General features: G+C 38.6%; 1 long non-coding RNA gene across 1 annotated transcript in view; it reads right to left on the reverse strand.

The window, feature by feature from the left end:
• Positions 1-348: 348 nt before the first annotated feature.
• Positions 349-23966, reverse strand: part of LOC139030237 (uncharacterized) — a 297763-nt gene continuing 274145 nt past the window's right edge. Inside the window, exon 4 of the long non-coding RNA XR_011482535.1 lies at positions 349-1107. This is a non-coding gene — a long non-coding RNA (uncharacterized lncRNA). The remainder of the gene's footprint in view (positions 1108-23966) is intronic.

A 23966-nucleotide genomic window follows, 5' to 3' on the forward strand; every position in this document is an offset into this window, starting at 1 on the left:
AGTTTCTATCTCTTCCGTAGGATGAGCTGACTTACTGTGCATTACACAGTGATCCATTCTAATTCATGGTGTCTTTTTTCTACATGTCAAACTTTGGTACTGAAATACAAATATCTGTTTGTTTGTAGATCTAAAGTGTTTCAAGACAACTTCCCTCAAAACAAGTTTCTGGAAAGCAGCCTTTCCTTTATTGATTTTTATTATACTCTTGAATGCACTTTTTAATCAGAAAAATATCTCCTGAGGATTGACTTAAAATATTTTGTGGTACAGTGCATGAAATATTGTGATGCTTTCTAAAACTTTCAAAAATATGTAATATTATTTCAACTTTGGACTCTTCTTCAAATCCGAAATTTGGGGAGAAAGAAAGAATGTAAGGAGACTGATACAATACATTCCCATGGTCTTTTTTCCCCCTTTTCTTTGTTCTTGTTCAGCTCTTTGGTCTCCCATTCATTCCTTTTTACTTGGTCCTTATCATGTCTCAAGGGTCGTGAGACATATTGGGGATATAAAAACAAAAGCAACACAATCTGAAAATTTAGGGAATTCCCAGTATAGTTAAAAGACCAGTAGACAGGTGCTGTGAGCTAGGAATTGGAACAGAAGTATAAATAGGAGACAGAAACACTTCATTTTGCAATGAGGAGGAGAGACATTTGGGGCAGTCACTGAAAAGGTCTTTATTTGAATCATCCGTTTTCAAGATGGAAGTGTGTGTATATGTGTGTGTGTGTGCATGTGAGCATGTTTAGGACCTTCAGGGAGAATGAACAGCCTGTGCAAGGACATGGAAGTCTGAGAGTTTTATTGTGTTGTGTTTGGAGAACTTTGGTATATCCAGAATTTATGTGTAGAAGTATTAAAGGACACCTTTAGGAAAGTCTCTTATGGGGCCTAATGCTTCCAGGACCACAATATAATGACTTTTTCTTCCATCTCACATAAACGTATAGGATTAATAGGCAATCACTGATAACCTAAATCAAGATGTGTCAAAGTCGTCTCATCCTTTTCTGAAGATCCAGTCGAGATAGCATCTCTCCCATCTGTAAATCCAGCACGGGAAACCTTGTGCTTCTGGTTCTTTCTCCTTTTGTGTTTCTGTAAGAGGAGAGAGACACACTTGGTCCACAGTGTTCAAAATGAGGCAAAGACGTTTGATTAGACATTATCATGGCCAATAATTTCTGCTTATGATGGCGTTCAATCAAAATAATGAAATTTATCAGGCATCCACGCTTAGCTTTAGATGACAGAATGAATCTGAGGTGAGATTTATATGCTAATGCTTTATTGTAGAGTATAGTTCAGGAGCAGCAAGAGTGAAGGGGGAAAGGAAGTGAGGAAGAGACAGAGGCAAAGCAAATGTAACATAATGTGCTACTGAAGTGGCCACAGCTTCAAAAGAAAACACAAGACACTTAGCTAGTCTTTTGGGGATGGCTCTGGGGAGCTATGTGGACCATGGTTTCTTATACAGTCTGCAGAGGAGACAGGGAAGAATAGTTTATCTTCTGGGTCCCTCTGATTACTATTGAAAGTGTATCCCATAGGGCAAGGGTCCCCAACCTCTGAGATCTAATGCTTGATGATCTGAGATGGAGCTGATATAATAATAGAAGTAAGAAGTGAAAGTGTTAGTCACTCGGTTGTGTCTGACTCTTTGTGACCCCATGGACTGTAGCCCACTAGGCTCCTCTGTCCTTGGGAATTGTCCGGGCAAAAATACTGGGGTGGGTTGCCATTCTCTTCTCCAGGGGATCTTCCTGACCCAGGAATCAAACCTGGGTCTCCCACATTGCAGGCATCTGAACCACCAGGAAAGCCCCAATAGAAATAAAGTGCACTATAAATGTAATGCCCTTGAATCATCCCCAAACCATCCTTCTACTACTCCAGTCTGTTGAAAAATTATCTTCCATGACACCAGTCCCTGGGGCCGAAAACGTTGGGAACTGCGGCCATAAAGCATTAGGTCCCTGACCGCTTCCAGGTCGCCAATACATATCACTTGTGGTTGAGCTGTACCCTGAGTTTCCAGAAGGAAAGGAAGGTGAAATATAGTTAAACCCAGTGCAAGTGGGGGAAGAGAGTTTGCTGAGAGAGAAGGGTAACTCTGGAGTTTTAGAAATGGTTCTTCTAGCCAGATGCAGTGTGCTGAATGCCATCACAGACAGGAAAGACTGCTCATCTTGAATGATGTACTTACCTTACTAACCATATGTGTTCCAAAAGTTTCTAGGTCAGTTTGGTCCTTGAGGAGTACTTGCAGATTCAGACAGACTGGAGGGAACGCAATTCCTCTGAACAGACCTAGCTACCCACAGGACACGGGGAAGATCGGAACTATGACTCACTGTCTCTGACTGCATATTGAATGGCTGGAGGTCACCTCCTCTTTGATAACTAACATTAAGAATGTCTATCAGAATGACTTTTCCCCCTAGTTCACAGAGACTCTCCCCACCATCTCTTCATAATATGTCCTCTGCCTTTTAAATTGTTGTGTGCAAATGTTAACCTAATCCTAACTTTCAAAAAGGACAGTAGTTTGACAAATCCGTTACAGAAATAAGGTGTTTTCAGTTTAGGCTGACAATTCCTGCAAGGCAGGTAGCTGATGCTAAGTAGACAGCATTGGCTATAGACTGTGGAGCTCAGACTGAATGAGTTATTCTTTTCCTAGTATGATAACTTGAGATAAATGAAAAAAAGTCACACTTCCAGGCCAGGGTATGAGTTCTTTAAAACACACACAATTGCACACTTACGTACATATAACATATGTATTTTGATATGACCTTTCAGTATTAAGTTTGATTTAGACAACAAAATTGTAATTTCTACTTTGCAAATTACATTTAAGAGTTCATTTCTTAGATTGAGGAGGCAAGACTGAAAGAAATATCAATACCTAAACACAAGTATGTTTTTGATCTATTTTTAATTTCTGTTTAAGTCCAACCTGAAATGTTGATCTATTGTCCTTCTTTGCATTGCATTGAACCTAGTCGATGCTCTGCTCACAAATGCTAATATTCCTGTGACACGCGTAGCCTGGCTCCTGCAGCTTTTGCTTCAGGCATCACCTCATTATTCTTTTCAACTCCTTATTAGAGAAAAGCCACTGACCTCTTACCTGGGTCTCTCCATCCAGTTAGTACTTGTGAAAGGGCAACTCATCTCAAGGTTTTTGTACACCTGCTGTGTTTCGAAATCACCTTACATTCTTATCTTTCTCATTTTCATCTCAGGGTAGAAATACATAGACAAGGTACCATCCTTCTGCCCTTTCTTCCCTAGTCATCAAAGAGCCGTGATAACTTACCTCCATTTAAGAGATGGCTGCTTTCACAATACTATTGCTGCTGAAGAGAAAACTTCCTGTTATTTATCTTTTTAAAAATCACTTCTCTCACTTCATTTTTTTCCCAGTTAATGACTACTAGTGAGTGTTACTTAGAGAAAACAACTCTGATATTATATTTCCTATGTGCTTTTCAGAAAACCTGGTTTTATTCACTACTGCCCCCCCCACCCCCACATTCCCAGGTTTAAATCTGAGTCCTTGGCACAACTCAACTTTTTTCTACTTACATTTAGACATATTTTGAACATAACATGACAGAACCGTTTTTAAATGAAGTGTTTGGTCACAGCAACCAGCGTTAAAGTCTCTCTATTAATGGAAATCTTTCCCAGGACCCACACCTTCAGGTGCATTACAGTTGATGGAAGCAAAACATCAGTCCGGAACCTGAATTTAAGATATTTCCATACAAATTCAACCGAGGGGACAATTTCCACAGATGACACCAAATTTCACAGTTTCTTTTTCTTTTTTATTTCTGCAAGACTTATTTATGTAAGACTTTTTACTATCAAGGACCCTGAAAGATAGTCCTTCTACCACTTGACATCTGTGCTTCTGACCAGGTTTGAAGATCGGGTCCAAGGGCCAGGTACCATGTGAAATGAGAGCATCAGTATGTACAGATGATAGATTTACAGTGTGTGCTCTGTCAGAAACCAAACCATTCACTACAAAGGACTAACACTAAAACGTGAGATGGGGCAGTTTCAGGAAAAAACAAACAAAAACGTCTTTGAACAATCAGAGTGTAAAAGATTTATTACAAGGAACTGCAAAAGACTTATTTTTGCATGCTATAATAGTTCTCAAATCAACATAATCCCCACTTTTGTCACTGAATAACTGGCTAAAGGCAAGCATTGACACTGTAATAGGTAAAGCCTGATGTTGACACGGTAAGGGTAGTGTTGCGTGCATCAATAACTTCTGCTCCTCGTGTGTTTTTCTTTTTTCTTTTTTGGTGTCCACACCCTTTTGTCCAAATGTTTCTTCCTCATTCCTCAGCAGTGCTGGGATTGACGGAGAGGATGTAGAGTTCACAAAGTCTCCATAAATGAAATCTTTAAAGATATATAACTGAATTAAGTGCTTCTGATTTTATTAAGTTAATCATTTTATATGAAAAAAGGGCCGGAGTATTGAAAAAGTTGATTAAATATTGGGGAAAGAATTATTTTCTCTCTTATATAATCCTTGTGTTTGTGTTTATAGCAGTGTTGGTCACCAAGTGATTTCTCCAGCAAATGATATTATAGGAGAAGGTTGAAGAGAGTCATGTCTTTGCTCAGCATTAGTGAAATCAGAAATGGAAAAAAAATCTATGCACAGAGAAAACAGACTTGAATTGCTAATCCAGATTCTGAAGGCTGACATACTAATTTCCGGGCATTATCTAATGAAAATCTGAGGGCCACTTCCCAAGTGTAAGAGGAACCAGAATTACTTCTTACCCACTAAGCGGGTTTGGATGTCTCAGTCTCTTCTTCAGAGTGCAGGGTACCCTTCATACAATTTCAGAACTGCCTCAGTTGTCAGTGATGGAGATTAAGTTGATGTTGCTGAGTTAAGTTGATATTGCTGAGCAAAGTCAAAGTCCTTGTCCCAAACCACTGATGTGGCCTGGTGTGTTTTTTCAAAGAAACCACTGAACAAATATTTTATTAGATTAATTAACTTTGAATTTGTTAAGTATTTTAAAGATATATTCATTCAACTCTAAAAGATTGACACTTCAAGTGAAGTAGAACATTGGCAAAGCACTGAACCAACTTGCAAATTACTGATCTAAATAGGATATTAAGTATACATAGGGAAGACGAGGAAAGAGTGGCTCTAAAATGAAGACAGAGTTTGTGATGAGAATAAAAGAGAGGCATTAGGAAATGACTTATTCATCTTGCATTTGCAGCACCTAGAGCACAGCTTGATACTTGGTAGGTGCTCAATATAGTCTTGTTGAATAATTGAATGACGGAGTAAATGAACAAGCCAGGCAGACAGAAGGAGGGAGATATGAAGAGCTGCTATATTTGGGTGAGTTTTCAGTAGATCACCGAATGAAAAATGTTCTACTTCAATCAGGAATAAAAAGCAGAGAAACATATGAAGTATTAGGAGAAGGAGAACAGAAAAAGCCTAGAGTTTTAAAAGTTCTTTCTATATGTAATTCACAGTAAAATCTACTAATTTAATGTGTATACTTTGGTGTTTTATTAAAGTTCAGTTTGCAACACAATATAGTTTTACAACATTTTCATCCTCCCCACAAATTTCCTAATGCCCATTCTAGCCAATTCTCACCCTATCACCAGCCCCAGGTAAACACTGATCTGCTCTCTGTCTCTAATGATTTTGCTATTTTTAGAAACTCCACATAAATGTAATCATAGCATATGTAGTCCTTAATATATAGTTTCTTTCATTTAGTGTAATGTTTCTAAGTTTTCACATTGCATGGATCCACTAATTCATTCTGTTTCCCTTTTTGAGTAGTAGTACATCATGTGGATATACCACAGTTTGCCATTCAACTGTTGATGGATCTTTAAATTCTCTATTATTTAAAAATTTTGAGTAATGCTGCTATGAGCATTCACATTAAGTCTTTGTGTGGACATGTACTTTTATTTGGAGGGATGGGGCAAGTATCTAGGAATTGGTTCTCTGAGTCATGTATTAATTGTATGTTTAACTTTTTAGGAAACTCCCAGCTACTTTCCAAATTGAAAAACTACATCTTAACAGTTTCTTTTTTGCTGTTGCTGATCGTTAATACCGAAGTTGTTTTCTCTTAATGTGATTAAACTTAACAACTAAACTCAGTTGAGTCACTTTCTCCCAAACTTGTAAATAAAGGTGTGAGAATCACTGTAATTTTTTGAAATTTTTAAATTTTTGCCAAGGAAATCAAAGCAAAATAAAACCCAAGAGTAAGACTATAAGAAGGCCTAAAGACGTATAAGCTATACATATGCAAACTTTAAAACCAGAGTTGATTTTCACTTAATAAATCTGTTGTATGAGAATGTGCCTTGTTTATATCTTACATATACTTTTTTATAGTTCAAATATTTGTATATTATTCACATTGTGCATTTAAATCATACTGTTGAAATGTAGTAATTTTAGAAAAAGGGGCTGCATGATTATGTAATCTAATTTATACTAAATCTTAATTATCTATGGTGAAGAAAAATCATTACTACTATTCTGTATAACCAAGTATTAAATGACGGCAGTTTCCTAAATTACAAGTAGTAATTTTCAGGAGATGCTAAAAAAGTGTAATAGCATTTTATTGGTGGAATAGGTTTCAGTTTGTGAAACTAGATAATTTTATTATTCCCACTTGAAAAATCTTTCTTTTCAGTTTAAATAATTGTAGTATAATGTCGCTTTCGAGCATTCAATGTACCACTTGGACCAGGCTTATGCAAGAAGTAAAGATGAAAATGATTAAACTGCAAAGGAATACTTTTTGGTTGGTTGCACAAAATAGCACATGATTCATTGTGAGCACTGTGTATGTATGGGCATACATATGAGCATACATATGAGCAAAATCATTCACGTTTTCCAGGTTTTTAAATCTCTTAATTATATGAAAGTAAAAGCGTTGTCAGAGAAAGGCATGTTAAAAGCTTCCTGAATAATAAAATGGCTGCTTTTGGTTTGAGAATCTATTCTTTCAAGTCACTCTAGTTGCTGAGGGTTGGCATTTCATTTCTTACAGTCTTAGTACACATGGTAGGAGACAAAAAGAGCTGAGGATAAAATTCAGGCAGAAGAACCTAAAAAAGAAATGAGGAAACTTCTTTGTTTCATTTCCTGCGCCCTCTCTTGAAAGCACCCTGCAATGGGCGAGGGCCGGCGGTGGGGGTGAGAGGCGGTGTGAGGGCCCCATCACACGTTGGGTGCGCAGTGAGGCAGGACTGCTGTCCTCCTCCTCCATGCCTGCTGCCAGCTTCCGTCAGAGCGTGGATGTCACTGCAGCATCCCCGCAGGAAGTCAGCTGGAGGCCTGGCTCTGGGGCCCTCAGAAGCGCTTGTATCTACTCTCTCATTCTGCTTCTCTTCCTTGTTCCCTTCCTGAGTGATACAAGTAACCCAAATGATCCAGGTTTTGAAATCTGTTCTTTCATTTGGCACTCATGTTTCTCTTTATATCCTAAAAACAAACTTCTCCATCCTCAAAATGCATTAAGGGGAGTCAGCCAGTTAAGGGAATGAAATCACCAAAGTGAAATCCAAAGTAGAGCTCACTTATTTAAAAAAAAAAAAAAAAAAAAAAAGGACCAGACTATGCATTGTGTAGAGCAAGGCCTTTGCTATTTTTAAAAGCCAGTGATCAAGAGTTAAGACCAAAATAAACATGACTCAATGACTTTGGTAAGCAACTTCACAAAAGCAAAAAGGAGAGGCTTAGAGAGGTTAACAGAAGTGATAGTCTGCTCATAGCTATAAACACCTCTGAGACTCCTTTAGCATCTCAATATTATGTCAGTTGTTCCTTTTAAGACCCCTCACCATACCCTTGTAGACACCTCTAGCTTATTTATCACACTTACAGCTATCATTTTGAATAGTCTTAACTCTCCCAGAGTTACATAGAAGATAGAGTTTTCTTCTTTATCAAATGACCACCATCAAATGGTTTTCCCAGTCAGTAACATCTCAGGCCAATCCTATGGTTGTCTGATCACTTTCAGCTGTTATAAAAAAAAAAAAAATTGTCAACTTTAAAATGATAACTTCATGTCCAGTATAACACTCCCATCTCTAGAACCCATGTCTGACTAATAGCTTGAATCAGGAGTGGAGCTTATCTGTCCCTTAACTTCTATTTCCAGTTGGTTTTGTATTGAAACAGGTGGAAGGGACTTGAGACAGGGGGTTGAGTCTGTTTAATGGCTCCTGCTATAGACCCTTGTCAGCCATTGCTTTCCCCGCTCACCACCCCCAACCCCAATCTTCAACAGGTCCGTAGACACCATCTGTGAAGTAAAGTGTTCAAATGACTGCACTTCTTTGGGTTTCACCTGTAGACTCTTCAGGAGCCTCCTCATTACAATTTCCCAACATAAGGATCCACCCTGGCTTGACTTCAGACCCCTCCCTCCCCAGTCCTACAGCTTCTAGATGCCTGGGTGTCTCTGCCCAGTTTCTAGCCTCTTAGATGTGGAATGAGCATACTGACTTAAGTCCAGTTACTTCTTAAACCATAGGAAAGGCACCAATTCTTGCCAATCCACTCCTGAGGCAATTGGAATAGCACCATGCAATGTTCTAGTTATATATCCTATTGTAATTGCCTGATCTCTGACTTCTATTACACTACCCTGAAATGACATTGAGCATGGGATGGGAGGGGACTGTAGTCATATCAGAATTTTCAGAACCTAGATTAGGGCCTGGTAAAGGGTAGGGGGTTCATTAAATAGCTGTTAAAGCAGTGAGTAGATAAATTAGCAAATGCATTCTTACAGTGAAGAAAAATCCCAGTGTATTGATGATGTTATAAAGGAAAAAAAAACATTAATAGAATAAAACCATTTAGTTGAAGTATATTAACTAAACCTTTGCCTAATATTTATTATTTTTACATTCTGTATATGAAATCCTATGATATTTCAGATGAATTGAGACTTATTGTATACTATTTATGCTCCATTTATGAAACTCATCAATTTTAGGAAAAGTTGTGTTGTGGAGACTGTGCGATAGAAAGACCAGGACACCTCAGCCGGACAATCACTTTATTTAAATGTCTTGTCAAATATAAGTACCATTAACACTTGAACAACACAAGTTTGATCCACTTAGGTGGATATTTTCAGTTGTAAATACAACAGTCTTATATGATTGACGGTTGAATTGGAATCTCAGATAAGGAGGGTTGACTAAATTAGATGACTTTTTTTTAACAGCGAGGAGGATCAATGCTCCTAATCTACAAGTTGTTCCAGAGTCAACTGTAGTCCTGTAGTTTTGAAGAAACACCAATTGTCCCTGGCAATAGGGTGAGTGGCATTTCTCTCAGCCATTCAGTTCGTAGTCCACACTCCATTCCATTAGCACCTAGAGGTTCTACATGTGAGCACTGGGACCTTCAGGGCAGCCTGTGGGTTTTGTTGTTGTATGTGTGTGTGTGTTTTGTCCGGGCAAGGGAAGATGGAAAACATATAGTAGTAGCAATTTCACTTTCAATTAGTAAAGAAAAGTTCTTAATGTGGTAATTCCCAACACACACACACGCGCGCACATTAGTCACTCAGTTGAGTCCAACTCTTTGCATCCCCATGAACTGTAGCCTGCTAGGACCCTCTGTCTATGGAATTCTCAAGGCAAGAATACTGAAGTAGGTAGCCTTTGCCTTCTCCAGGGGATCTTCCCAACCCAGGGATTGAAACTGCATCTCCTGCATTGGCAGGAAGATTCTTTACCATTTGAGCCACCTCCTAATGTTATTGGTTTTATTCTTTTTTTTTTTTTCATTTAAAGAAAGTAAAATATTAAAACTGCATTCTGTAAATTAATATTTTTGCTTTACTTTTATATAAGTTTTGCTTAACCAATCCTAAATTCCACTCCCTATCCCCAAATTGTCTGTTAATAAAAAATTTAACAGTCAACCCTCTTGGTTAAGCTTTTTAGAAGCTATTCTCAAGTATCAATAAAAACAAAGACAAGGGCCTTGAAGAACAGATGACTGATTCCTTGGATTCAAGGCCCTGCTCTATTACTTCCTCACTGAAGACCCTAGATCAGGAAACCACATTTTAGTTTAACATTTTAGTTTCATCATCAATAAAGTAAGGAAAGTAACATAACTTACCACATGAGTTCATTATACAAAGAACCAAGGACTAAACTAATTTATCAACAGGTAAAAAATTCTGGATCACTGACACTTTACCAAAGGTGTATGGTTGTCTGTTTTAAGCACTCAATGTTCAAAACATCACATGAGAAACATCAGTTTCAATTTCATTACCCAGGTTGTTTGTAGATTAGAAATCCAAGACAAAGAATGTTTGCTGGCAGATATATGTGCCTCTTCTGCTAAGTCTGAACATCCTGAATGTGGAAGTACTGGGGGTTATCCCTTGGCTGTGACTTCAGAAGGACGCTCCTGGGGGTCCTCTGTTCACTGAATTTCCTTCTGAGAAAACCTTTTACAAGTACACAGCTCTTTTCCATTGAAAATGTGCCATGAGCTTTACTGAAACTCTGAAAAGTTGTCAGATGAGGGATTACTGTCCCCATTTTACAGATAAGGAGAATGAAGCTCAAAGAGGTTAACTGAGGAACACAAGGTCACATCACTATTTAATAGTAAAGTTAGGATTAGAACCCTGTTCCCCTGCTTTTCAACCCCAGAATCCATCTTCTGTGTATTGCCAGAAAGCCTGAAAGGTTATCATCACAACAGAAAGTTATTTCAGTTGCCAATTGATTAACCTAAAGGCGAATCCAATCAATGTTAGTCGAGAGCCAAGAGAAGTGCTTTTCTTTCCACCCTGATGTTTTTACCAGGACAGTCCAATCGCTCCCATCTGAATCGAAATCAGAATTCCAAATATCTGAACAAGTTAAATTACTTTTTCCTCTCTATAGTTGCATCTGTCTATTTTGTGGGGTAGCTAGATACAGTGTGAAAATTTCTGGCTGACATCTTGGAGTAACTCTCTTTATTATACTGATTTTTGTGGTCATCCCCAGCATCTTTCTGGATTTTTGATTGTGCATGGTGAATCTACTGAGATTTTCACATGATTCAAAATCAAAGTGTGAGGACAGCTTAGGAATTCTGTTAGGTTGATTAACATTTAGAAGGATACATCCACAGCCAAACTTCCTCCTTTGAATGGAAGGAATAGTGGCTCACATTCAGGGAAGTGTGAATGTGTGCACTTTAAGTGTGGCCTTAAACCTGAACTTAGAGCTTGTTTTGCTTAACGACTGGAGGGAATCAAGATCTAGGTAAACAGTGGGAGGATAAGATCTTATGATTATGACCGGAATATGAAATATGCGTGTTCCTTTCATTTTCATAATGCATAAATTGTCATAATTTAAAGCCAGCTCTCTGTTGCAATTCTGTTTTGTGTTGCCATGATGCCCTTTTTTATTATTTTCATGTTCTGTTTTTCATTGTGAATAGAAAAGGCTGAGTGTTCATTTTAAATTAATTGGAATACATGTGCTACTTTTAGCAGAAACGTCTATATTTTCACTTATTATAATCAATTTTTTCTCATTAATTCTGAAACTATTCCACCTGAATATTCTATATTTCTAAAGCACAGCACTATCTGTACTTGCACATTTGTGATCTCATTTGATTCCACACATCCTATGAAGTAGAACTTTATAAAAGACGCTGTTTGCCATTGCAGATTTGTATATTACAATGAGATGAGACTTTTTGCTTTGGGGGAAATTTTATTTTGACTTGAGTATTGCATAGTTTGTGAATATGAAAACTACTGGGATAGTCTTTTATTCACAACTTCCTTACTTTAGATGATTTTCCAGAAATGTTTACTCTTTAAATGTTCAGATACACTCTCGGCTTAAAGAACAATTAGAAAAGTGAATAACAATGATGATTTAAGGGAAAGAAATTGGGGCAATTTCATCTTTTTATCAGAAAAATGAAATAATTCTATAATCTAACCTGTCTCTTTAAGATGTGCAAACAAGGGCCAGGAGCAAAGAATCTGCAATATTCTTTATAATTTCATGGGGTCTTCTGAGGAAATGTGCCAATTTTATGGGGACTCGTAGGGAAAAATTTTGATTTCATGTGGATTCGAGTGAAAAGGTAAATTTCATGGGATTTCTAAAAATGGCTGAATTTCTCTGGGTCCATGAAATCTATGACAGCCATGGAGAAAGTGCACTGCTCTTGTCATAGAGTACATTTTAGTGTAGTTTGGCAAAACTTTATTTCTTACACAGCTGCTATGATGTACATTACATATTTTGAGTCTTTCTTGACCATTTACCTTTCATAGATGTGTGTGAATACTAAAGGTGGTATTTTGTGTACATAATGACAAGGTGGCTACTTTGTCAGTTGCTTAGAGCATATGTTGGGTGGTCACAAAGACACATGGCACATGTGGTCACTTATGTTGGGGCCAAGGTCAGATGGTGGTATTTAGAGTTTAGGTGGTGCTACTCAGGGAACAGATAGAAGCTGCTCAGTCCCATAGTCAGCCATTGTCTTCATGGGGTCGGGGAACATTAGGCTTAGAGGAGATCTCAGATAGCATCCTGTGCAGGGGTTCTCCAAGTTGTACTGAGGCCTAAATGTCTGCAAGAGTCCCCTGCAGACCTTGCTAAAAATTCAAACTCTTTGCTCTTACTCCTTGAGCTGACCCAGATTCTCAGTGGGTAGAGCTGAGAATCTGCCTTTTAAATTCATGTCCCAGGGTAATTCTCATCCTCATGTACATGCAGATTCCAGTTGGAGAGTCACTCTTCAAATCCAATTTTCTTTCCTATTCAGAACTGTCCATTCCATTGTTTCTCATGACTTCTAGATCTTCTGAAGACCCTTTCTTAACAGGAGGGTTGCAGCCTGGTGAGATACCATTAGCTGGACTTGTGGCTGGATGTGGAAGAGGCTGTTGGGGGAGAAACGATGTCAGGGCTTAGGGCTGGGAACTTGGGCCTGTGGAAGCACAGTGACAGTAATAGCTATAACTCAGGTGTGGGCTGCGTTGGTGACAAGCAACATTTCCATGATGCAGCTTTTTTTTTTTTTTTTTTTTGGTCTGAAAGGGCAAACAGCTTTTGATAAAGTCCCCGCCCCCTCAAAATAAAATTTTATCTCAATTTATATGGTACTTACATTCATACAAAATTCACTATAAATTAAAACAGTGAAGCTCACTTTGTTTTAACATGTAAATGGTGTTAGATTCTAATTCAGAAGATTGGGGAAAGATTTTTCATATATTTGATTGTTCAGTAGGACATGGGGAAGTAGTGTTTGGTATAGGAACAGTCTTCCTTATTCAGAGTTGCTGGCGTTGGAAGACCTCCAGCATCTCTGGACTCCTGTCTTCTAAATGCTTATAATGCCTCCTAATTATTGGGACAACAAAGACATCCCCAAATTTCTAACCTGCCTTCTGGGGTGGTAATCTCCCTTTGAGAATCATTTTCACTGATTTTTCGCTGAAAAGCCACATCATGTACAGATCTTAGTAAAATGGAAATCTGCTCAATTCTCTTGCTTCAAGTCTTTGAATGCTTCTCCATTCCATTCAGGGTCAAGTTCAACAATGTAATGTAGCACATAGAAACCATCATGGTCAGGTCCCTTTCTCTCCTCTAGTTTCATCATCCATGGCTCCAGGCATATTGGATTGTTTAAAAACCATGGTACTTGACACCTCCATGTCTTCAGATGTGTATTTTTCCCCTTATAATATGATTTCTCTTTACTTTGCTCATCCAAAGCTCAAGCATCACATTTTTGGTAGGACCACTTAGACGGCTAACTTTGATTATATTACTTCTCTAGGCTCTCAAAGGAGTCACCTAGGCATACATTATACTGGAACTATTGGTTTATTCAACCTTATAAAGTAAGAACTGTGTTTCTTGGTACATATGTATCTTTTTAAACATGACCTACAAGAAACTTGGGGCTCCCCGGGTGGCTCAGACAGTAAAGAATCTGCCTGCAGTGAAGGAGACCCAGGTTTGATTTCTGGGTTAGGAAGGTACCCCGGAGAAGGAAATGGTTACCCAATCCAGTATTCTTGCCTGGAGAATTCCATGGACAGAGCAACATGGCGGGCTACAGTCCATGGAATCTCAAAAAGTTGGACATGAATGAGCAACTAACACTTTGACTTTGCAAGAATCTTCAAGATATGTTCTTGCTTATTTGCCTGTTCTCATGATCCATCAACACTTAGTTTTTCAGCCATTTCTAAAACTTGCCTTACAATTCTTAGAACTTCCTTTACCCTAGAGCCTCTAATCTTAGACATTCTGAAAAAGTCATTTCCTTTCTCATAACCAATAGAACTCTTGCTCATTCTATAAGACTCAGCAGAAATTGTCATCAAATGCACTGGGAATCTATTAGGGGTATGTTATATTGTGCATGTAGAAGTTGTGGTGACATGGCCTTAGTTTATATGGAGCTAGTAACCCAATGATCTTCCCTCTTTCCTGAGGCTAGAATGAGAGCTCTTCATCGATACAGTCTCTAGCACGGCACTTACCTCATAATAGTGCATATGAACCGTAAGCTTCTTGAAAAAAGACTATGAGTCATCTTTATGTTTGTGTGGTCAGTACTGGGCAGAGGGCTTAACTCATAGTAAGCACTACAAGAGTAGGTGAAAACCTGGGATGTTCACTAATTATCAAGCTAGTCAATATACTACTTATTTAAAAGTTACTGAGTGGCAGTGTTGAGGATAACTCGTCCTTATTTTGAGTCATGATCATTATCTAGTGCAGTATTTTGAAACAGACCCTCACATAATTCTCTAGTGATTTTTTTTCCCTTTCCTTCTTCATTTCTCAGTAGTTTTTCTTCTTGAGAAAAGCCCTGGAGCTCCGACTTGCCACCTCTGATCTCTCTAGTTTCCTATTCAGGAGAGGTCAGGAAGGGGAGGTTAACATTTATACAAATCACTTAGAATGGATCCTGGGTGCAGGTGATAGAGGTCAGCTGTATGTCTCCCCTGCCCACCCCCACTGCCAAGTTAACTATCTGAAAGGAAATATTACTTCTTGAAATCCCTTTGCTTCCTAGTCACCAAAAAGTTAAAGGAAAACAGAATGGCAGATTTGGATCCTGCAGATTGTACATTTTCTTAATTCTTCATGGAATACTTGGATTTCTGGCTAGATAACATCTGATTTTGTTTTTCTGCATATGAGTAGGCTTCTGCGAAATATGAAGGAAATTTATAAGTTCTGAAAAAGTCTGCATGTTTATAATTTTGATTTGTAAAGTACAAGACTACAAGGCAAGCAGATGTCCCTTCGCCAATTAACATGCACTAAAAAATGAAATTTCTTGTATTATTCTGTTTATTTAGAATGAAATGAAACAAATTAAGGTCCTTTTTAGCATAATAAATGACCTTGAGAAAAGTTGCAGAACTTTTCATTCTGGACTCAAGGGTAACTTTTAATAAACAGAAAATCACAGCTGTCTATATAGAAATATACTAAATGTATATTTTTAAAGTATTGCCTAAAATAATTAAGTTATTTTAAATATAAAAGTCCAATAAAACTAAAAATATTACATGCTATATTTACAAAATGATTTTAAAACAATCTTATCAAATCTCCTTCCAGTAAACATTTTTCCTTTTCTCCCTGAATTGCAAAATTACATTTGAAATCTATGTTACTTTTATAAGAGAAAGCATAAAAGAAAAATGCTCAGATAAGAAATCCACGGACCTGGGGCACAATCTTTAAAAAAATCTTTCAAATAATGTAGGCTGGGTACTAGGACCATCTTCATTGTCTGCCAGTCTAGACCATTACTCCCAGAACCAAGAGGAATTGATTTCTGGTTCTGGTTTTACCTTCTTCCAGCCAACTTGCTTGGCAAAGAACCTTCAGTTCTCTGAGCCCCAATTTCCTCATCTGTATAAAAGAGAATTTCATTTCATAGTGTTGTTGTTACAACCTGTGAAGTAAAACAACAAAATGAACTGTGTGTTAAAAAAAAATTTAATGAGCTAGATACTATATAATAGTAAAATATTATAATTATTGCAATGTCTTATTCTTACCTAAACCCAGACAATCCTAAAGGAATTGACTAAAGATCAAACCAGTCAATCCTAAAGGAAATCAGTCCTGAATATTCACTGGAAGGACTGATGCTAAAGCTGAAACTCCAATAGTTTGGTCACCTTATGCGAAGAACTGACTCACTGGAAAAGACTCTGATGCTGGGAAAGATTGAAGGCAGGGGAAGAAGGGGATGACAGAGACTGAGTTGGTTGAATGGCATCACCAACTCGATGGGCATACGTTTGAGCAAGCTGCAGGAGTTGGTGAAGGACAGGGAAGCCTGGCGTGCTGCAGTCCATGGGTTCTCAAAGAGTCAGACACGACTGAGCTGATTCTTACCTGAAGTAACATCTAATCCTAACTTTGTTCTTTGTGAAGATAGAAATTGCTGAGATACACTAGACATATAGAAACTCACTAGGCTTTTTTAAAAAAGTCTTTTAGAATACATTAGCATTCATCCTACTGGATGTATTCTTAAGATACCTCCATGATATCATCAATACAATGGATATTTGTAGAGTTAAGTGATTTTCACAAATCAAGCTCTTAAATTGCCAGCAGGTAAGCAATGTGGAGAAACAGATATTTAAAGTAGAAACTCAGAGATACATAAATTTCTTTAAAATCAGACACCAAGTTTATTTTGGTGGCTTCAAATATATTTTTCTTTTTCAAATATATTTTAAATTAAAGAGAAAACTAGCCATGTTACCAATATTTAACTCCATTTCCTTTCCAAAAGGACCACGACATGACTTTTACGAAAATATTTCATACAGTTTCATAGTTTGTTGTTGTTCTCCTCCCTTATGTAATTATAGCCATGTTGGTTTTTCCTCTTAGAATCAGAGTTTCTATTTTTGCTAGCTCTTGGTACTGATTTCACTACTGAATTCTGGGAATATCAACTTGGGCAATCAAAGGAGCTCTTTCAAGTGCTCCCACCCCCTTGAGACATGATCAAGACACAGGGTAAATTTGGGGTTCCAGCTCCTACCCCCAAACTGCAGTGGGCTGAAGCCACACTTCAGTTCACTTAGCCTTCATAAAAGATTCATGACAATCCAGGGACCGGCTGGGCTCTGACACTGTATTAGGTGTGTGAAGATCCAAGCTGCTCTCTACATAACTCAGGGCAGAATAGGGGTTGCTTTGTAGGTACCCTGGCTGTTTTAAAGTTTTCTTTTAACCCAGTGACTTTGAAATTTCTCAGTGTTTTTTTTTTGTGTGTGTGTGAGTGAAAAGAGAGTCAGAGGAGAGCTGACGTTCCCTAGGGGCAAATCGTGTTTTCGGCTCCTCTTTATACCAAAGTTCTTCTTGCATTTTATCTTATATCTCCTCCTACAAGCTAAAGATTTGAGCAGCTCTTCTTTTCTGACCAAATTTAAGAGATGGACGCTGCAAGGACATCCATCAGCCATTGGATCTTAAATGCGTTACTTGACGTATAGAAGGTAAACGCAGGAGTTTTCATTCATCCTTACCTTCTTGTTTGGCCCTTAGGCCTTTTTATTAGAGTCCCTGGATTCCCAAATCCCTAGACATTTCTGGAGAAATATTTAAAATCTTTATTTCAAAAGGCATATGATAAAATTATTTTTTTAATCATTGACTACTTTATTAAGAATTAACTGAAAGTTGTTTTTTTTTCCCATTTTTTCTATTAAGACAAAGAGAGGTAGTTAATAGAACATGCCCTAAGACCACTTGGACGTGCTACTACATAGTAATTTAAGTGAATTTTTACAAAAGTCTTAGTAAGTGGATATTACAAATACAATTTAAAAGATTTTTTATTTCTATTAGAGTAGAATTGATAATGTTGTGTTAGTTTCAAATGTACAGCAAAATGATTTAGTTATACATATTCATATCTCTATTCTCTTTCCGTTTCTTCTCCCTTATAAGATATTGCAAAATACTGAGTATAGTTCTCTGTGCTTTACAGTGGGTCCTTGTTGGTTATCTATCTTACATATAGTAGCGTGTATATGCCTATCCTGGCCTTCCCAGGTGGCTCAGGGGTAGAGAATCCACCTGGCAATTCAGGAGGTACAGGAGACCTGGGTTTGATCCCTGAGTTGGGAAGATCCCCTGGAGGAGGAAATGGCAACCCATTCCAGTATTCTTGCCTGAAAAATCCCATGGACAGAGGAACGTGGCAGGCTACAGTCCATGGAGTTGCAAAAGAGTCACTGAACACAATTTAGTGACTGACTAAACAACAACAATATGCCAGTCCCAACCTCCAATTCACCCCACCCCCTAATTTTCCCCCTTGGCAACCACAAGCCCGTCCTGCAAGTCAGTGAATCTGCTTCTGTTCTATAAACAAGTTTACCTGCATCACTTTTTGCTAAGGTTCCACATGGAAGTAAGATCATATGATAGTGGTCTAAAAATGCAATTATACAAGAGCAGGAGCAGTCTCAGGAAGGCTAGGTGACATGCTGAAATCAAACAGCTAATATGCAATAGATGCAAAATTTAAAACCAATTTTGTCTGATTCCAAAGCTCACGCTTTTCCCACTGAGTCCTAATGCCTCATAGAAAGGAAAGAAATTGAGGGGCGTCACCTAACCAGGGAGCAGTGAAGATTCATGTTTCAGTTCCCTGGTTTCTGAGCAATTCTTCCATGAAGCAGTGATAACACCACCGTATATTGTTTCAGGGTTGTCAAATGTAATGGACACTGGTAAATGTTTAACTAGGACTAAGACAAAACTTTACATCTCTATCCCTTGCCTATTCATGGCCCTTTAGAACCCTCTGTAAACACTTCCTCTCAAGAGATTTCCTCTTCTCTCCAACCATGCTTTGATAGAATTTTTGGGAGACATCTACTTTCCCACCTCCCTTGCTGGATGGCACTATGGAATAGCCAGGTTGATTAATGGTATAAGAGAAAAAGGAAGGGAACATTAATAGGTCAGTTAGGGCCTACCTTCTCCTGTATTAAAAATGATGCATGAGATATTTTGGAAACATGAGTGCATTGTAACTTCTCATTAAACAAAAACTTCTCATAAAATAGATGAGAAATGAAAAAAACAAAATCCTTTTGCACATGCCTCAACTCTACTTCCTGGTCCAGAATTGACTTGAATTAGGTGAATTTCAATTCCTTATTCACCACTGACAGTAAAGTAAGCCATTATTTGATTGGAAGTAATAGGGAGGCACTTCTGTGGAAGGGAATGATATGTATGTATTTGGTAATACTTACTCAACCTTATTTTATAACAGAGGACTGTGTCTGGAACTCCAAAAGGTTCTAAAAGAAATGGAAGAAAAACCATCCAAGATTTTCCTATCACTATCAGGGTTTCTTAGAAATTCTTAATAAGGCTCTTTTGCCTTTTCACCAGATTTCAAAGTCTATGAGGGCATGGAATCATTTATTCCCACTTATCTACAAAACTTTTTGATTTTGAGGCTTTTGCTAGACGTTAGGCGCAGTACTGGGGAATAATAACAGAAAACAAAAGCTGAACTTTTGGTAAGCAGCTACTATTCTAGTGTGTATTGAGGGAGATTTTATGTATGTTTATGTGCATATGGCATGAGTGAAACATAAAATACGTAAGTGAAAATTATTAGGTACAATCAATGGATGCTACTGATGATGGGTACCGTGTGTGCATGCTCAGTTGCTTCATCTGTGTCCGACTCTTCAAGATCCTATGGGTTGTAGCTCATCAGGCTCCTCTACCCGTAGGATTCTCCAGGCAAGAATATTGGAGTGGGTTGTGATGCCTCCTCCAGGGGATCTTCCCAACCCAAGGATCGAACCCACATCTCTTCAGTCTCCTGCATTGCAGGTGGATTCTTTACCCACTGAGCCACCTGGGATCAGTGCTCTAATGACAAAGAAAATCAGGGTAAGGCATTTGAGAGTGACCAAAGGGGCTGGTAGTTCTATCTTATACTGAATAGTCAAAGGAGCCTCTGATAGCTTATTTTTTGAGCAGAGACATGAATAAAGTGAGGGAATAAGGCCTGTGATTATCTGGGTAAGACCTTTCTAAGCAAAGGAAACAGCTGAGACAAAGGTCTTGAAATGGGGACACATCTGCCATTTTTCAGCAACAGCAAAGAAAACAGTGAGGCTGGAAGGGAGGAATGAGGGGGAGTAGTACAAGAATCAGCCAATGGCTGGACTATATAAGGGCCTTCTGGGCCATCACAAAGATTTTTGATTTTACATTGAATGAAGTGGGAAACATTAGTGGGTTTTGAACAAAGAGGTCTTGCTATGGCTGCTGTGTTCACAATAGCCTGGAGGAGCAAGCATGGACCTTTGTTAATATTTACTTGCTGCCTCTGGATAAACTATAGGGTTGTAGAGGGGATTGAGGGAGATAATACATATAAAGGGCAGTTGAGTTCATATGCCCTAAGATCCTAAAATATGAACGTACTCAGTGTGTTAGCTGGAGAGCTATCATAATTAAGTGGTTTGAAGATGAGCTTGGGCATTTCACTCTCTGGGTTCAATCCTAGCTCCACTTCTTACTTATGTGATTTTGGAAGAGCTGGTTAAATCCTGCATGCCTTTTATTTCTCATCTATAAAGTAGGAACAGTAAATAATAGCATCTACTTCATAGAATCATTGTTAGTATTCAAATGAGCCCATCTCAGTAAAATACTTAGAGCATCACCTTGCATATAGCAAACACTCAATAAAGGTTTACAGTATCACTGCATAGCACTTATACTTTACAGGGTGATTTCATGTGCTTTGTCTCATAAGAGTAAACTGCATAAGTATTGTTATTCCCACTTTGCAAATAAGGGAGTTGAGGTTCAGAGAAGTGAAGTGGCTTGCTAAAGGTGACCTAGCTGGAAAGCTGTTGGACTGGGATCCAGCCCAAATATTTCAAAACCAAGTCCTCTTTTCATTATATTCTGCTGCTTTTGAATATTTGCATGATCTAAGAAGAACTCATGTAAATATTCAAAGGCAGCATGGGCTAAGAAGAACTTGGGCTTCCCTGTGGCTCAGATGGTACAAAATCTACCTGCAATGTAGGAGACCCAGGTTCAATCCCTGGTCAAGAAGATCCCCAGGATGAAGGGAATGTCTACCTACTCCATCATTCTTGCCTGGAGAATCCCATGGACAGAGGAACCTGGCGGGTTAACAATCCATGGAGATGATTCCTTTTAATGAGCTTCCCGGGTGGTGATAGTGAGAAGACCTGCCTGCCAATGCAGAAGACATAAGAGACGCAGGTCTAATCCCTGGGTCAGGAAGATTCCTTGGAAGAAGGCATGACAACCCACTCCAGTCCTCTTGCTTGGAGAATCCCATGGACAGAGGAGCCTAGCAGGCTCCAGTACGTAGGGCTGCAAAGAGCTGGACACGACTGAAGCGACTTACCACCACCACCACTATCAAGTAGAGGAACTCAAGGTCAGGCCTTCTAACTCTAAATTGATTATTCCATTTTATCATGGCTTTTAGAAAAATCATTGTATAATAAATTATTATTGCATTGATGAAAGAAATGACGTGAGAAAGGAAGAAGCTTTAGAGAGAAGACAACACATTCAGGTTTCTAGAACATGAAACATAGATTTGGGAGACTGGATACCAATCAGTTGGTGACACATTGTACAATTTTGAGAAAATTGCCTAACATCTTGAGTCCTTGGTTTCTTCATATGCTAAATGAAATCTCAGTATATTCTCATATCTGCTGGCTAGATTTGTGAAAATATATGCCAAGATAAAGATGGAAACATTTAGAAAAAATTGCTACATATACCACATGTGTTGCTACTATTAAACTTCTCTGAGAAAATTCAGATCTAGACACCTCTAAACTACCTTCTGGGGTTGGTTAGTAAGCATTTGCTCAAAAGCTTGAATTCTTTTCACTTTTCTGAGGGGGAGGAGAGGGTAAATTAAAAACTTTTTTTTTCTAATGGCTTAAATTCATGGGAATTTCCCCAGCTAGCTCAGACACAATCATCCAGTCCCACCTTCTTCTTGACTTTCCATAGTAGAAGAAACTACCTTAAGTTTTTTCCTGGCCATTGGGACCATGGGCACTTGAACATCCTACTTTCATGGAAATCACTGAACCAAACTGTTTATTGGTTTCACTAAAGCAATTATTGAGTATATATTATGTATCAGTTATTCTACCAGGGAAGGCCAAAACAGATTAAGACATCAATTCCTGACTGGAGCTCAGAATCTGATTGAGAACGCAGTGTTGCACACCAAGTGGAGATTGCATATCAATTGTGCTGTAGTAGGTAGAGACTTCCGGAGAAGGCAATGGCACCCCACTCCAGTACTCTTGCCTGGAAAATCCCATGGACAGAGGAGCCTGGTGGGCTGCAATCCATGGAGTCGCTAGGAGTTGGACACGCCTGAGAGACTTTGCTTTCACTTTTCACTTTCATGCATTGGAGAAGGAAATGGCAACTCACTCCAGTGTTCTTGCCTGGAGAATCCCAGGGACGGGGGAGCCTGGTGGGCTGCTGTCTATGGGGTCACACAGAGTCAGACATGACTGAAGTGACTTAGCAGCAGCAGCAGATAGAGACTTCTACAAAGTGCTTTGTTGCGGGGGGGTGGTAGTAGTTCAAAGTATACCTAACTTTGACTGAGTGGGGAATATCAAGGAAGATGGGCCACAAATAATGCTTAAACCAAGCCTTAAAGCATAAGGAAAGGTTCTGCAGGTAAATAATTGGAGGGGGATAAAATGAATGTTAGCAGAGGAGGAACTTTGCAGTGTCATCAAGCACAAGAGAATGCATTGTTCTCAAGGGCATTAAAAGGAAAGGTAGGATGGAACACAAGAGGTAATGGCAGGGGATGAGACTGAATACAGAAGCAGAATTTAGAGCACTTTCTCTGGGAGTGATACAGCAAATGGCTCGGTTTAAGTAGGACAATAATGTAATCAGATTTGGTTTATAGAAAACTTTGCTAATGGATGGATTGGAATCTGAAATACCAGTGAGGATACTATGTCAATAGGTTGAGTGAAATATTATTGAAATAGGAACTAAGGCTATGAAGCTGAGAAATGGAAACCAAATCTAAAAATAACGTAGTTTTTTTTTTTTAAGTAGAATGTATAAGATTTGACCAATTGGATGTAGATGCTGAAGAAAACAGAAAAATCTAAGCTCAAACCAGTCAATCGTAAAGTAAATCAGTCCTGAATAGTCATTAGAAGGACTGATGCAGAAGCTGAAACTCCAATACTTTGGCCACCTGATGTGAAGAACTGACTTACTGGAAAAGACCCTGACGCTGGGAAAGATTGAAGGTGGGAGGAGAAGGGGACGTCAGAGGATGAGATGGTTGTAACTAGAGAGAAAGAGATACTTAACAATGTGTTGAGGATGCACAAAGGTTGAATTTGTTTGAGATGAGGAAGAATTTTTTCTGCAACACTGAACTTCCACTCAATGGATGGAGTGAGGTGACTCACTCACTCACTGTGTTAAGGCTGTTTTCTGGGTTTTAACACCTTTCAGTGTTCAGGGAGACTGTAACTTAGGGCATAGACATCCCTATAAAGAAGAACAAATATCAGTTCACCCCTAAACCATGAGACATTTGGGTTTCAAAATATTCCATAACAATAATAGACCAAATTATGGGAAAACTGTGATTTGTATAGGTCATTTTTCCAACTCCAGAGAATAGGAGCTAGTCAGGTGATTGGAAAAAGGTCAGAGGCTGTTTGGGACTGACCAGTTTAGATAAGCTCTCAACGTTATCTGATGTTTATCAAGACTGAATTCCAAACCTGGAG

The sequence above is a fragment of the Odocoileus virginianus genome, chromosome 21, assembly GCF_023699985.2.
Source record: "Odocoileus virginianus isolate 20LAN1187 ecotype Illinois chromosome 21, Ovbor_1.2, whole genome shotgun sequence".
NCBI lineage: Eukaryota > Metazoa > Chordata > Mammalia > Artiodactyla > Cervidae > Odocoileus > Odocoileus virginianus.